This window comes from Mus musculus, chromosome 7 (assembly GCF_000001635.26).
Source record: "Mus musculus strain C57BL/6J chromosome 7, GRCm38.p6 C57BL/6J".
NCBI lineage: Eukaryota > Metazoa > Chordata > Mammalia > Rodentia > Muridae > Mus > Mus musculus.
This window is the reverse complement of record NC_000073.6, coordinates 109,650,707-109,667,761: the sequence shown is the minus strand read 5'-3', so window position 1 is coordinate 109,667,761 and position 17,055 is coordinate 109,650,707. Positions and strand designations below refer to the sequence as shown.

Sequence of the window (17,055 nt, the reverse complement as noted above, 5' to 3'; positions counted from 1 at the left end):
TCTGCTTATGTATTTCTTCCAATATGAATATCTAAACACCATCATAAAGCATCATTTACTCACTGATCCATCTCCCCAACCCTAACTTGCTGCTCTTTTCTTGAGGGTGGTGTGGGAAGAGGGGATCTGGAGGAGAGAGGAGGTAGGGGGTGAACTGGGAGGACTAGAGGGAAGGGAAGCTCTTCTCGGGATGTATTGTATGAGAGAAGAATAAATAAAAACCTTTAAAAACCCCATAAAATACTATAATAAAATGTATTCTAAATAATAAAGTAGGGAGCTGGAGAGATGGCTCAGGGGTTGAGTACTGGCTGCTGTTCCAGAGGTCTTAAGTTCAATTCTCAGAAACCACATGGTGGCTCACAACCATCTGTAATGGGGTCTGATGTCCTCTTCTGGGTGTGTATGAAGACAGATTACTCATAGACATATAAATAAATAAATATTTTTAAAAATGATTGCCCAATAATGAAAACAGCATGTAAACAAAATTGGATGGTTGTATAAAGGGGAGTATAAAATAAAAACATAAAGGTTAAAAAATAACAATAATAAAATAAATAAAAGAAAAAGAAAAAAAGAGAAAAGAGTATCCAAAATATATAAAGAAGTGAAAAAAACAAGACATTAGGAAAACAAATAACCCAATTTAAAAATGGGGTATAGATCTAAACAGAATTCTCAAAAGAGGAAGCTCAAATGGATAAAAAGCACTTAAATGTTCAACATCCTTAGTCATCAGGGAAATGCAAATCAAAACTACTCTGAGATTTCATCTTATACTCGTCTGAATGGCTAAAATAAATAAAGCGAAGGACAGCTCATGCTGGGGAGGATTTGGAGGAAGGCGAATTGAATCTCATCCTTTGTTGGTAGGAGTACAAAATTGTGCAACCACTGTGGAAATCAGTGTGGTGGTTCCTCAGGAAGGGGGACTTTTTTATGTAGACATAGTGCTATGAACTCGCTTTTTAGAGCTGCCTTCATTTAGTTCTAGAAAGTCTTTAATTTCTTTCTTGATCTATTTTTCATTTGGTAGTGACAGGTTTGGAGATTTGTTTTCGTTAAAAAACAGAAATATTATGGGAATATGATTTTGTTTTAATCCTAGATGTGGGATATGGGGCAGCTTCAGACTGTCCACAACAGCTGACTATGATTTGCCTCATGCTTTAGCAGGGACATGATTTTGCCAGCTGCAGATAGTTTCTGCAACTGTGTGACATTTGGAATTCTGGGGACTTTTCAGAGGGTATTGTAATGCTAGGGCCTGGAGAGACAGGGTGGGTTGTTGATTGGTTGTTGGTGGTCATGGTTTGTCCAATAGTTGTGTGCAAAGAAGAAACAACAAGAAGAAATTAGGTATCCTGAGAGCTAAGCCCCAAGGAACACCTAAACAGCAGGAAGTAGCCTGAGGATAATGTCACCCCCTTTCCTTTCTATCCTTTTTGCTCTCCTATCTAGTGTTAGGGGTTGAAAGGGTGGGGAAAGGGGTGGAAGAAAGAAGAACCCACAAAGTAGCCAAAGTCGGGCTGTATCATTCAGAAGAGAGTCATTCAGGTTCTCCGGGTTGGTAAGCTTTCTTGTTTTTGCTGCTGATATTAGCTTTGGTGGGTCAGATAGGACGCAGGGTGTTATTTCAGTTTTCTTGTATCTGTTAAAACTTGTTTTGTGTTCAAGCATGTGTTCAATATGTTCTTTTGTGTTGGCTGAAATGTTCTGTAAATATGTTAGGTCCATTTCCTTTATGATGTCTTTGACTTGCTGGTCTAGGATCATTCCTTGTGTTGGGGGGAGGGGTGGTGATTAACCTCTTAAGGGTTATGGTTTTCTTTTAGGGCCTTCTGTAGGGCTAGATTTGTAGATACGTAGTGCTTTAACTTGGTCTTATTTTTTTCCATCTATTCTGACTGACAGTTTTGCTGAGTATATTATTCTGAGCTGGGCTGACATCTGTGGTCCCAGAGTCTGTAGAATATCTACCTAGTCCCTTCTAGCCTTTGAAGTCTCCCTTGCAGCTTTTAATACTCTTTTTTTTTTTTTTTTTTTTTTTTTTTTTTTGTTCTGTGTGTTTAGTGTTTGATTATTATGTCCAAGGGGCCTTTCTTTTCTAGTCCAGTCTATTAAGTGTTCTGTGTGCTTCTTTTTTTTTTTTTTTTTTTTTGGTTTTTCAACACAGGGTTTCTCTGTATAGCCCTGGCTTTCCTGGAACTCACTTTGTAGACCAGGCTGGCCTCGAACTCAGAAATCTGCCTGCCTCTGCCTCCCGAGTGCTGCGATTAAAGGCGTGTGCCACCACCCCCCGGCAGCTTCTTGTGTCTTGATAGGGGTTTCCATTTTTATGTTAGGGGATTTTTTTTCCTATGATTTTGTTGAAAATATTTCCTTTGACCCAGATTTCTTCTTCCTCTATTATTATTATTAGAATTGGTCTTTTCATAGTGTCTCAGATTTCCTGGATTTTTTTCCGCCAGGAGGTTTTTAGATATAACTTTTTTTTTGACTGATATATTAATTTCTTCTATTGTGTCTTTAGTGCCTGAAACTGTCTTTCATCACTATTATTCTATTATTGCCTCTGAGGTTCCTGTTCAAGATCCTACATTTTTCTTTTTTTTTTAAATAATTTTATTTATTTATTTATTTATTTATTTATTTAATGTAAGTACACTGTAGCTGTCTTCAGACACTCCAGAAGAAGGAGTCAGATCTCGTTACAGATGGTTGTGTTGCTGGGATTTGAACTCCAAACCTTTGGAAGAGCAGTCGGGTGCTCTTACCCACTGAGCCATCTCACCAGCCCGATCCTACATTTTTCATTTCTGTTTCCCTCAGTTTGGGTTTTCTTTATTGATTCTATTTCTACTTCCAGGTCGTGAACTGGTTTATTCATTTCCTTTCACTAATTGTGTTTTCATAGATTTTTAAAAAAAAGAGCTTCATTAACTTCCTCTTTAAAGCCCTCTATTATATTCATAAAGGCTATTTTAAGGTCTTTTTCTTGTGCTTCAGCTATGTTGGAATACTCAGGGCCTGCTGTGGTAGGGTTGTGGACTCTAGAGGAGACATCCTGTCCTGGCTATCGTTGATTGTGTTTTTATGTAGGTGTCTAGGCATCTGCATATGGAAAGATTGTAAGTCTAGGGGCTGATAGCTGGTCCTTGTTAGGTAGGTGTTTTGTTCCTTGGTTTCTGTTACTATCTTTGGTTCTTAGGAGAGTGTCCTGGCTATGTGTTGCCTGGTAGGAAATTCTTCTGGGATTCTGATAGGTATGGGAGTTTCAGGTAAAATGTGTTTCTGGTTATTGGGAGATGACACCTAGGAATGGGGATGGGGTTAGGATAGGTGGAAGGTTGAGGGGATCCACAGAAGGGAGGTAGAAGCAGAGTGTCTACCGGGATCTGCTTAGTCTCCTGGGAATACAGCAGAGAATAAGGAGAGGCCACAACAGGTAGTGTGCTACAGAACTGGGCATGAGACTGGGGGAGTGGGGAGAGGAGAATAAAGATCTGAAGTCACTTACTTGTCTGGATGGCCTTGTTGGTTCTCTGGCAGGTTTGTCTGGTGGGTTCCCAGGTAATGCCAGTCGGGGTGGGAGATTGGATAGAGAGATGAGTGCTGGGCAAGGAAGGTTTGAAGGAAAAAGCAGCTAATCTGCTGGCGATGGAGGCAGTGAGGAGGGGAGGCCTTAGCAGGTGCTCTGCTGCAAAGCTGGGGGTGACTCTGAGGGATTGGATTTGGAGAGAAGAGGGGGCTGCAATTAGCCTATGTGTTTCCCTGGCCAGAGAGTGTGAAGTCTTTTTTTTTAAAAAGGTGCTTCCAGCTGTCCTTACCACTTTATCATTAAGAGCTCTGGAGATTTAAATTGTTGAATTGAGATTTGAAAAGACCAATACATCTACAGACACAACTCATTTTGGGATCTGGGCCTCTAAAGAATGATATTGCTCTCAGGGCAGATCATTTGAAATGAAAAATCATGAGTTAAAGTTCCAACTTTGCCATTTATTTACAGATTTCTGGAATTGGAATGTCTGAGGGATAGCTCAATTTTGTTTTGTTGAAACAGGGTCTCTCTATGCCCTGGTTGGCTTGGAGCTCGCTCTGTAAACTGTAATTGAACTCTGGGATCATCTCTCTCATGGACACTGTGATTAAATGTGTGCACCAGTCATCAATAGCTCAGATTTTTGGCCTGTAGGCTATGGTTATCCTTTAGGACTAGACAGAGGAAGCTATGTCCAAAGGAGCTCCTGGGTTCATTCTCCCATTTTGTGTCTTGAATCTTTTGAGAGCTTTTTTGTTTTATCTGTAGCCTTTGTTTACAGGCTAGGAGGAGACGCTGTCTAGGTTTCCTCAGAGGTTGGTGGTACTCACTGTGAGTCAATCGGTGAGCTTTTCTTAGGAATTCCATTAAGAATGCTGTCAGACTTAGTCCTGAGAGTTGGAGAGTCTCAGAAGTTTTTGCAGTGCTGTCATGTGAAAGTCAGGTGTGTTTGGGTAGATGTTTTGATGCTTCTTTTTTTTTTTTTTTTTTTGAGCCAGGGTTTCTCTGTGTAGCTGTGTGTGTCTTGGAATTCACTCTGTAGACTAGGCTGGCCTCGAACTCAGAAATCCGCCCACCTCTCCTTCTGCCTCTGTCTCCCAAGTGCTGGGATTCGAGGTACACACTTTCATGCCCAGCGTGATACAGTTAACATTTTTATATTTGGTGAGCATGTGTCAGTTTTATTACTTATTCGAGGAGTGATTTAAGTTTTCTGAAAAATAGGGCTGGACTGTCCTTTTGATGTAAAACCACTTGCTCTCAGGTGATTTCCTAGCCTCCCTGGGCAGGGCTAAGGTTTCCAGACTGGCAGATAGATTATCTCCTTGAAATTAGCTAGTTTTTTTATTTTCACACTTCTCCCATCCCTCTCCTATGCACAGATGGCCATCACCAGATGTAACATTGTACCCGTCCCTTCTCTGTCGCTCTCTGGGTACACAAGCTGAGGGAGCACTATGTTTTTGCCTTTGTGAGTTAAACCTAGGATTATGTAATACACATGTGACTTTGTGTTTTTGTTTTATACAGAATCTAGATCAGATGTGTCGATGATTAGAACTTTCAGTTTGGAAGGAGCCTTTTGGAATACAACATCCCCTCTCTATTAGCATAAGCAACTGGGAGCACATGTAAACTCTGGAGATGGTCTTTAAAAAAAAATCATAATCAAAGACTTTTGCCCAAGTCTTTTAAAGGCTCAAAAAGAATGTATTTTTTGTAAGATTCGCTGAAAGTACCAGATTAGCCCAACTAAGTCCTTTCTATAATTGTGGGGCTCATTTGTTTAAACTAGAGCTTATTACTTCAGAGCAAATACGATGGAAGTAATGTGCTTAACCCCATTTAACAGCCAAGACGAAAGCTCTCTTTCATGGGCCTCTTCTGATAAAGACCCATCGTAACTTGACTGTGCTAAGTCTGTATCCCTGTTAGTTCTCTGCAAACTGCTCTGAGTAGGAATACTCCATTTTGGTGGCGTTTGTCTGTCTTTGATGTAAAGTTGAGATCTTGGATGTTAATTTATCTAAGACAAATTTCAATCTAAAAACTTGTGAATCCGCCTCTCTCTTCCCCCTATTCTCCTTTTGGGGAAGGTCAAGTGGGAGGGAGGTCAACTGGAGTAGGGAGATGGAGTCCTTCATCAAGGAGTCATTGTCAGCACAGTCTTGAGAGAGGTTCTGTTACTGTTGCTCATAAGTTCTTCCTCAGGTCTACCCTGTACTAGCTATGCTCTGGGGAAAGCACTGAGTGTCTAGGCATCTGTTTAGTATTTTTTCAAAGACTTATTTTATTTTTATTTTATGTGCATTGGTGTTTTGTATGCATATCTGTCTGTCTCAGAGTATTGGATCCCCTGGACCTAGAGTTACAGGTAGGTGTGAGCTGTCATGTTGGTGCTGGGAATTGAACCCCGAGCCTCTGAAAGAGCAGCCAATACTCTTAACTGCATTTTTCCCCAGTTTATTATTATCTTTTTGCTTCTCTTCTGAACTTGCTTAGTTTTAGGGGTTTAATGAGTAAACAAATAGGCAAAGTTAATAAATGAAGTGGGAGCTGGCCTGGGGTTTCAGGCCTGTCATCTCAGGAGGCTGAAGCAGGAGGAGGTCAAGTTCAAGACTAGCCTGGGAGATGTAGTTGATATCCTATCCTAAAAATTTTAAAAATATAAAAATGAGAGGAAGCTGGAGACTTGGCTTAGCTATTAAAGCATTTGGTGAGAATTGGAGTTGGTGTCCCCAGAAGCTGTGTAAATGCCAGGTGGATGTGAAGGCCCCAACTAATTCTAGTGCTAAGAAAGAAAATGGAGATGAGAATTCCACTCTAGACTAGAAGTATTATAGAGCTCTGGGTTCATGTCAGGGACCCTATCTCAGTGTATAAGATGGAGAGCAATAAACTCCTAACATCAGCTTCAGGTCTGCACACATACTCACACACATGTGCATGTGAACAGATATATACACAAGAAGACTGCACACAACTATGAAAAACTTAGAAACAAGATGGTAGAGTATTTGCTCAGCAAGTGTAGTGTTCTAGGTCAGTACCTAGTACCACACATGGAAAAATGATGTGGGACATAAATGTCTTTACTTAAATGCTGCTTGTGGTAAAGTCACTTTTCTGGGCTCCTGATAAGGACATGTGGGATTGTATTTTCTGGTTACAAACAAGACCAAGTTAGTTATTTTTCCTATTATACATTAGGTTACATTTACTGTTGCTGGGAGCTGCGGTTAGTGGTTATTCTTTCAGGAGAGTACCACACTGTGGGTAGTAGTAGGACTGTCTGGGGAAGCTTACTTTGAAAGTTTGTTCTTGGAGCTGGAGAGATGGCTCAGCGGTTAAGAGCACTGGCTATTCTTTCAGAGGTCCTGAGTTCAATTCCCAGTAACCACCTGATAGCTCACAATCATCTGTAATGGAATCTGATGCCCCCTTCTGGTGTGTCTAAAGACAGCGATATTGTACTTGTACATTAAATATATAAATCTTAAAAAAAAAAAGAACGTTTGTTCTTTTTCTCCAGCTTCCATATATACTGGGTTCAAGGCCAAGGGGAATATCAATTCTTTTAAAAATTGTGTCCTTAAACTGGGACTATGTACCTCACCTAGCATGAAGACCTGACTTTGATTACCAGAACCATCTGCTATTAGAAAAAGCTAGTTGTAGGGGTGTGCACTTGTAATCCCAGCACGGAGGAGAAGGAGATAGGCAGACCTTTGGGGTTCACTGGCCAGCAAGACTAGCCAACTTACTGACATCTAGGCTACCGAGAAATCCTGTCTCTGAAAAATGGTACATGGTGCTTAGAAGAATGACATCCAAGGTTGTCTTCTGGATTGCATGTGCATGTGCATACATTTGCACCCTGTACAAATACACTCAGAGAGGGGGAGAGAGGGAGGGGGAGAATATATTTAAGGCTGGCTCAGGTTACAAAGCAATCCCTTAAAAGAAACAAAACTAAAACTAAACAATTCTGTTCTTGTATGGTGGGGAGTGGGCATCTAAACCTCCTGCTTGAAGAGACACTAGCATCTGTCCATAGAGACTTAGAGGTGAAGAGAAACCAACTTCCAGAGGGGAAGTGCTTTGTGTTGGCATGGAAAAGTGGGTACTCATTGTGATGATTTTGTTTTTGCTATTTTTGCTCCATCTCTGTTTTGACAGGCTACTGCCTTGCATTGGAATAATGTTTAAGTCCACAGTGTTTGTACAGAAAGAGCCATACAAGTTATGGGAAAGGTCTAGGGGTGGGGCACAGTGGCAGAGTGTTTACTCACCTTGTACAGGGTCCTGGCTTTGATTCCCAGCTCTGTAAAAGAAGTGTCATGGGAGATGGGACCCTTTTTTGTTTTGTTTTGTTTTTTTGTTTTTTTTAAAGAAAATTCTCTCTCTCCCTCCCACCCTGAGAGATAATACATGTGTCATGGAGTGAGTACGGAGATCAGTATATGGCAGTTGGTTTTCTCTTTTCACCTCATGAGTCCTGGGAATTGAATTTAGGTTATCAGGCTTGTCAATAAATTCTTTGTCTGCTGAGTTATCTTGGTCCCTGGACCATGTTTTAGTTTGTTTGTCTTTAAAACCCATAAGTAATTTAGTGATCGGTTTGAGATACAAGATTAGTTGCTAAAATAACATTTTTATTCCATTTTCAGTTTGTTCAGGAAGCAATATCATGTCTACATTAAAGTTACCTACTTAGTTCCCATGTGTTGTTACTACTAATGGTGCCTGGATAACACAGATATGAAACCCAGTCTTGGTTAAAGCCATATCAAGACCTGGTCTTTGTGAAGCATTATTTTCTGTGGCTTATCATTGTGGGTAAAGAAATAAGCAAGGACAGATAGTTCTATGGAAGTTCAATTTTAAAAGTAAGTTACAAGTCTTTATTTCCTTATTAAATTGGACCTGTAGCGGAGAGAAATGGTTATCAATTGAGTGTAGTGTGAGTCTTCACTGGTTGATTGTGATTCTATGCATTGTGACATTGTGATTCTATGCATTGGTGGCAATTTTCTTAGTGTATATCTGGCTTATATCTGCTTTCCCCACTCTTTTCTCCTGGTTCCCCCACCCCCGTTAAAAATGGATTTATTTTGCTGGGTGTGGTAGTGCATGCCTTTAATGCCAACATTCAGGAGGCAGAGGCAGCCAGATCTCTGAGAGTTCGAGGTCAGCCTGGTCTACAAAGGCAAGAGCTTTATTAGCTATCTTCCTAGCCTTGGCTTTTTATTTTATTTTGTTTGTTTTAGAGAAAGTCTTTTTTTATAAAATCCTGACAATCCTGACTGACCTGGACTTTACTACATACACAAGTCTAGCTTTGAATGGACAGTATCCTCCTGTGTGTGCCTACTGAGTGCTGAGAATGTAAGCATTTGCCATCAACCCCAACATAGTTTCATGTCTTTAAAGTGCTAGGATTTACAGAGTATTTATTCTGTTATAAAGTTTATATGTGAACTAACTGAACCTTCCAGATAGCCTTTCAGCATAAGTACTGTGAGCATCTCTTCAAATGAGCATCCTCACTTGAAGGTGAAGAAACTGGGGTAACAGGGAGAAACTTGAGGTCACTCAGCTCAGGAGCTGGAGAGCCATGACGTGAGGCTTCCTTAATGTTCTCCTCTGACTGCTTCTGGGGAGCCCTTTCACTAGGCTTCCTGTATTCTTCCTGTCCCTTTCCTGACTTTTCCCAGGAGCAACGAGAGCATTATAATGTAAGCCTCATGGAATCAGTATACTTAGGAATAGAGTTAAGATTTACTACTAGTTCTTGTGTGGTCTAAACCCATGCCCTCTACCTGTTTTCTATTTCCCTCAGCCTCTGAGCCTTTGTCCATTACCTGGGATACTCTTAGTCCCGGATATTGTTAGTTTGTACCCTCAGTTCATTCAGGTGTGGGCTTGAGGACACAACCTCAGGAGGCTTGTCTCGTCAGACTGGTCAAACTCCCAGAGGTGTTGGTTTGTTTGTTTTAGGACTTTGTTTCTGGCTTCTTAGGTATGATCCTTCCCTTATCTGTACAGCCTGCCTTTGTGGCTGTACATCACTGTCTTATTTTGATGAGTGTGTGCGCACGTGCTTGTTCTCATAGAGGCCAGAGGTCAATGTCAGTGTCACTGTCCAGTGTTGCTTTGTTTATTTTTTCCGAGACAGGGTTTCTTTGTGTAGCCCTGGCTGTCCTGGTACTGGCTCGTGTGTAGAATCAATGTGGTTGACTTTCCCCTCCCATTACTTCTGCATTTGATACTCGTTTGCTGACTTCCTTACCTCTTAAGTCCATGCTTCTGCTCCAGGTGAAATGGAGCCCTTCTTGGCACTCGGAAGCAGAGTTGGTTAGGTAGTTATAGGTTACACCTCCTTTCCTTCCTTCATTGCTTCCTTATGGTGGGTGATCTATGCCTAAAAGACTAGCCTTTATAACTAGTTGTCTGAATTAAAAACAAAAAAAGATTTGTTTATTTTTATTCTATGTGTATGAATGTCTTACTTGCATGTTTGTATGCATCCCATGTGTACGTCTGGTGTCTGGAGGAGGCCAAAGGGAGGTATTGGATCTCGTGGAGTTGGAGTTACAGATGGTTGTGAGCTGTCAAGTGGGTGCTGGGAAAGGAACCTAGGTCCTTTTTAAGAGTTCTTAGGGGCTGGAGAGATGGCTTAGTGGTTAAGAGTACAGACTGCTCTTCTAAAGGTCCTGAGTTCAAATCCCAGCAACCACATGGTGACTCAAAACCATCCATAACAAAATCTGACACCCTCTTCTGGAGTGTCTGAAAACAGCTACAGTGCACTTACATATAATAAATAAATAAAGCTTAAAAAAAAAAAGAGCTCTTAACTTTAATTTCTGATAGACCTCTCCAGCCTCTAGTTGGTTAGATTTTACATAAGTAGTTTATTCTTCCTAGAAAAATTAGAAAATTAAGACTGAAAACAAAAACCCAATCCATCAATATACAACAATCAATATACAGAGATAATCATTGCTTACATATTTACCAAAACAAGTAAGCATTCACAAAATGCTGTTTTCCTACTTTATTTAATCTCCTATTCACATTTTCGAAACTCTCCCTATACCTCAGCATACATCTTGCTGTGGAGCTACTGTAATGGCTAGCAATACAGACCAGTGGTTGAGTACTTGTTTGGAAGCATTTGGAATAGCACCCTTATGCTTTTGTATTTTAATACTGTTTCTCATGTATTTGGGGAGTGGGTTACATTTCTAGGAAGAAAGTGAATGGACAGAAAGGATGGATATTTTTAGAGTTCTTTGTGAGCCGTGCTTGGCTATATTGGTCTCCAGAAAGTCTTTTACTAATGATGTGTCCTTCTGCTAGGTTGAATGAGAGCGCTCGTTCATTTCCGGCTGTCTTTACCAAACTGAAAATGATCCACATAAGAAATATTTGTTGATGATATAAATGGTGCTGCATTCTTTTAATTTGAATTTCTTTGTTTTTTTTAACTTGGATAAAATATTCTCTTACATGTTTAATGGTCATTTAATTTGTACACTATTTCTTTGGTGATTTATGTGTTCATGTTTTCTTTTTTTTTTAATTTGTGGTGTGTATGAGTGAGTGTGGGTATGTGTGCCCTCAAATTATATGTGCCACGTGTGTATTGGTGTCTTCAGAGGCCACAAGGAGATGTCAGATCTCCTGGAGCTGGCAATATACTTGATGTGATGAAAAGGAATTTGCATCCAGTTGATACTACGTTCCATTAATAAATAGCTGCACATATTGCAAACTGTGTCTATGACAGTCATGAACAAGGAAGATTTTCTGTTTAAGTTGTAGTAACTTTTCTGACTGTGGATTATTATTCCTTTATTGGCAGAGTTTTATAATTTTTATAAGGCATTTGAAATAACTATCTCAAAGTAACCTGCAGTTTTCCCAGCAATTCCCCCCTCTCTCCTGATAGAAACTGTAGCTCTTTTCTGCTGTCATATATACCACTTCATCACTAGATCCATAGCTACAGTGATAGAGACTGCCTAAACATCCTCTGCCTATACTGATCTCCCTCATGGGTCCACAATTTGATTGTTGTTGTCTACTATAATTTCCAAAATCAGTATATTTCCCACAACGTCTATAGTTACCTCCAGCCAAAATTCCCCCCTAATTGTAACCACCATCTTCTCCACCACCATATTCACTACCTTGGTTTCTATATCCTTGGTTTCTATGTCCTCACCATCAAACTCTATGACTATAACCAGGACCAGCACCATGGCCTCTTCTGCTGCTATAACCAGGACCAGCACCATAGCTGCTACATCACCTCCAAATCCTTTTTATTCATCATCAGTGCCTTTATAACTACCTTTATGTAACACTTCCACTATCATAACCCCCTTTACTACTGTAACCAAGACCACCACCTTAACTCCTCTAATACTATAACCAGGACCACCACCATAGCCTCTTCTACGACTGTCACCAGGATCATCACCGTGCCTTCCTCTATAACCAGGACTACCACCATAGTTGCCACCGCCATCACTTGCGAATTAATTATATCCACTACCTCTGCTGCCACTGCCTTCACCACCTCAGCCTCATCTTTTACTGTTTTTTCCCCCACCACCCTTAAAGTTGCCAGATCCACTTCTGTGACCTTTCTGTGATCTAGCCAACGGCATCTCTTGTTTAGAAGGGCCTTTTTAAAATTTCCCATTTCTGCCCATTAGTAGTGTGTAGTTTTAGTTTTTTCCCGACCTCACTTTTAATAATTGTTCTTAAATGCTTTCACCTCCCTTCTAGTCCACCACCCACCAGAGGTAGTGGGAAAGAAAGGATTCAGGCCAGTGAACCTGTTTAGAAATTGTTCTTTGGAGCAAATCTCATTTACATCGTCAGGAAATCAGAAGTCAGCATGGCAGCTCAACCATCTCTCAAATACTTCAATGAATAGACCAGCAATCAAGTTCAGTAGTGTCCGGAAAGCAAACACAAATCAGCAGTGGTGGACAACTCAGCCTAATGTGCATGACTCAGCAGGAGAGGTTAGGACCAGCAGGGAGACCAGGAGAAGTTCTTAGCTGTGCCTCTCTCAGCAAAGACCAGTGAAGATGCAAGACTAAGAAGCATTGCCAGGCTAGCTACGTAAGCAAGCTCCCTTCACTGTTCGTTGAACACTATTTATACTCCCTCCAAACATCACATGTCCTCCATGGGTCTTGCCTCAGCACGTGAGTCTGTATCAGCTGATAGCACTCTGCCAATCAGCCTGAGTCTGTGGAAACAACAAGATGCCTCAGGAGGGCTAGCAAGATGGCTCGGCAGGTAAGAGCACTGACTTCTGAAGGTCCTGAGTTCAAATCCCAGCAACCACATAGTGGTGGCTCACAACCACCAGTAATGAGATCTGACGCCCTCTTCTGGTGTGTCCGAAGACAGCTACAGTGTACTTTATGTATAATAATAAATAAATCTTTGGGCTGGAGTTAGCAGTGACTGAGCGAGTGGGGTTGACCGGAGCAAGCAGAGGTCGGTCCTAAATTCAATTCCCAACAACCACATGAAGGCTCACAACCATCTGTACAGCTACAGTGTACTCATATACATAAGATAAATAAATAAATCTTAAAAAAAAAGAAAAGAAGCCTCAGGAACCTCCCTAGAAGTTTTTTGGTTCCTGTCTCTCTATGAAGTCAGGACAAATTAATAATCTACACACAATAGAAATAATTATAAAAACCATTCCATTTTCAATAAATGGCTTTATGTACAATATAGCCAAACAATAGTCTAACAAAACAACCTTAAATTTCTATCAATATTCTAATAATTAAATACAAGCTTAAAGTTTATTAAAATTTCTATTAATATACAATAGTTCAAACAAAATGATTTTATATTTTTATCAATTTACAATTTAAAAACACCCTTAAATTTCTATCAATATAGAATAATTAAACAAAACCCTTAAATTTTAAACAAAAACCTTAAATTTTTATCAGTATAGAGTAATTAAACAAAAAAAGCCCTTAAATTTCTGTCAATACAGAATAATTAAACAAAGACCTTAAATTTCTATTAATATACAATAATTAAAACACAATGACTTTAAATTTCTATCAGTATACAATAATTAAGCAAAACAACCTTCTACCCTAGGTGATAACAACAATAACACATAAAGTAACCCAAACCACCCATCCCAACGTACGGGGTTGGATAATAGTCTTCCTTTCCTGCTGAACTAGGGTGAAAAATTCCTCTCTCGGCCCTAAGGGAGAAAAATGGTTAGTGTGAAAAAAGCTAGCTATAGCATTTATTACCCAGTTTCTGTATTTAGCCAGTCTCTGTATTGTCTGTACAGTCTGTGTATTGTTCAGTCTCTGTGTGGTAAGTCATTTGGACTAGCCCTTTTGAAGTTGATGTGCATGCATATTTTGGAGAAATCAGTAACTGAGACAGTCTGTGAATTACCTGGGCTATCTGCTTTGTGCAGACATTCATGTCTCAGCTGGTAAGAGGTTTTCCCTGGTCTGATCTAATCTTTTTAAGTTTTGTTGGTAACCATATTTTTTTTATTCCCTGTAGATACATAAGCATAGCCACGTTCCTATTGTAAAACTGTGCAGGTTTCCATTCTAATGTCAACAAATCCTTATAGTACATTGGTTGGCTTATCTCTCAGTCTTTTCAGTAACCCAGTGTCCCTGCTGCTCTGTTTTCCATTTTCACCAACATGAAGAAAATTTAGAGTAAACAAAGCATTATTTAGTCTGTTCTTGTTTTTACACTCCTTTTTTGTTTAATGAACATTTTTCCCGCCCCCCCCCATGAACATCTTTTTTAAGGTACAATTGGATCTTTCTATAACTGCTTGTCCTGTGGGACTATGTGGTATACCAGTAACATACTTTATATTATAATATGCAAAGAATTGCTTCATCTTATTGGATACATATGCGGGAACACTGTCAATTTTAATTTGTGCAGGTATCCACATAATTGCCATTATTTCCAGTAAGTGTGTAATGACACAGTTAGCCTTTCCAGAACTTAGAGCAGTGCCCACTGAAACCCTGAGTACGTGTCAGTGATGTGGTCTATAGACCTTTGTTTTCCAAATTCTGCAAAATGGAAACCATCCATCTGCCAGATGTCATTTCTTTTGGTGCCCCCTAGGGTTATTACCAGCAGGTAATGGAGTTTGGTTGTACAGAAAACATGTAGGAAATTTTTTTATTATTTCTTTGGCTTGTTGCCAAGTGATGGAAAGTTTTTTTCTTTAAACCTTTTGCATTAACAACATTATGTTTCTCATGAAAATTTGAGGCTTCGTATACATTTCCTATTAGTAACTGGTCGGTTTTCTCATTTTCTAGAGCTAATGGACCTGGAAAACCAGTGTGAGACTGAATATGAGTACTATGTAACGGATAATTTCTACTGATGGCCTGTTGTAACTGTATGAATAAAGTTAATTCTGAGTTACTAGGTACAGTCAGCAGTCTCTATCTGCAAAATGACTCTGCATATAAAGTATCAGTAATTATGTTATGAGATTCAGGATAATCTAATAATGCCTGAAGGACTGCATACAATTTTGATTTTGAACCAATGTATGTGGACTTTTGATCACCTTGCTTATTTTATCTGACTTATAACTTGCCATCCCCATCTTGTTTGCATCAGTATAAAATATTGGTGGCTCTACAATTTGTGTTCTCTTTACTATATGAGGAAGAATCCAATTAATTCTTTAATAAACTGTATATGTTTGCTTTTTGAATATTTGGTATTAATTTTGCCCAAGAAGTTACTACAAGCTTTTTGCCAATCCTCATTAATTACCTATAGTGATATAATCTTAGCATTGTAAGAGATATGACAGTTTCAACTGTATCTGTTCCTGACAATTGACATAGTCTTATTCTGCCCTTTATAATTAATTCAGATATCTTTTCTATATATGTCTTCAATTTTTTACTTTGTTTATGAACTAAGGAAATCCACTCCACAATACTATCTTCCCTTTCCATAATGAGCCCAGTTGAAGGTAAAATGACCAGAATATAATCAAGTTTAGTATTAATTCGATCCATATATGTCTCTTGCAGTCTTTGTAAGACCCTGTCTTGTCTATAGTTTTAAAGCGCAGACCACCAACAAACAGCTTTCTCACCTTCTGTGGTTTCTTTAAATCATGCCCTCCTCCCCCAGCTTTGATGACTTTGGCAGGAGTCAGACTGGGAGCTTCTGGTCACAATTTTTCCTTCCTTTAGAGATTAGGCTTTCTTCTCCTAACTGCAGTTCAATTTGAAAACCAAGAGTAAGAGTGGAAAGTCATATTTCTTTTTTTTTCTTTTTTTTTCTTTTCTTTTCTTTTCTTTTTTTTTTTTTTTTTTTTTTTTTTTTTTTGGTTTTTCGAGACAGGGTTTCTCTGTGTAGCTTTGGCTGTCCTGGAACTCACTTTGTAGACCAGGCTGGCCTCGATTTCAGAAATCCTCCTGCCTCTGCCTCCCAAGTGCTGGGATTAAAGGTGTGCACCACCATGCCCGGAGTCATATTTCTTTTTTTGTTTGTTTGTTTTTTTTAATTTTTTATTAGGTATTTTCCTCATTTACATTTGGAGTCATATTTCTTAACATCAAAACCCCTCCACCTCTATCTCTGTCTTCCTCTGTTTCTGTTCCTGTCTCTCTCTTTCCGACTCCTTACTCTTGATACACAGTCTCCTATGTAGTCTTGCCTAGCCTGGAACTCACTACATATACCAAGCCAAATTCAAGCCTGCAGCTATCTTCCTTCACACTGTAATTATAGGTGTGAGACGCTGTGCCCAGCTAAAATCAAAACTCTTTTTCTATAATTTTTCATTATATTTTAATTTATTTATGCGGGGAGTGTGGTACAGGGGTGTACTTGGTGACAATCAGAGGACAACTTGAGGGAGCAGTTCTTCCCTGTGGTTCTCAGGGATGGAACTGAGCTGGTCAGGCTTGGTGACAGCCATCTTCATCTGCATCCCAATGATCTGCAAGGACGTTTCTTTTCATTTGCTCGAGGAGTACGTATCCCTAGTTAAACAATTTATAGTAAAAATAATTCCTCTTGAGTTTTATATACAAATGTAGCGTATACATACACCTGCAGAGCTTGAATAAATTCGGATTGGGAATATTGGAACATGCCTATATAAATCATAATAATGTTGTCATATAGTGGTTCATGGTTGTCATTTTTTTCAGGCATCTCTTAAAAGTCTTTTGTAGGGGCTGGTGAGATGGCTCAGTGGGTAAGAGCACCCGACTGCTCTTCCAAAGGTCTGAAGTTCAAATCCCAGCAACCACATGGTGGCTCACAACCATCTGTAACAAGATTTGACGCCCTCTTCTGGAGTGTCTGAAGACAGCTACAGTGTACTTACATATAATAAATAAATAAATCTTTAAAAAAAAAAACAAAAACAAACAAACAAAAAAAAGTCTTTTGTATTCAGACCAAACCCTTTT

At 39.5% G+C, this 17,055-nt stretch overlaps 1 protein-coding gene across 14 annotated transcripts in view; it reads left to right on the top strand.

Moving 5' to 3' along the window:
• Denn2b (DENN domain containing 2B) overlaps window positions 1-17,055 on the top strand; it is a 179,808-nt gene that overhangs the window by 35,957 nt on the left and 126,796 nt on the right. The gene's annotated exons all lie outside the window — the stretch shown is intronic.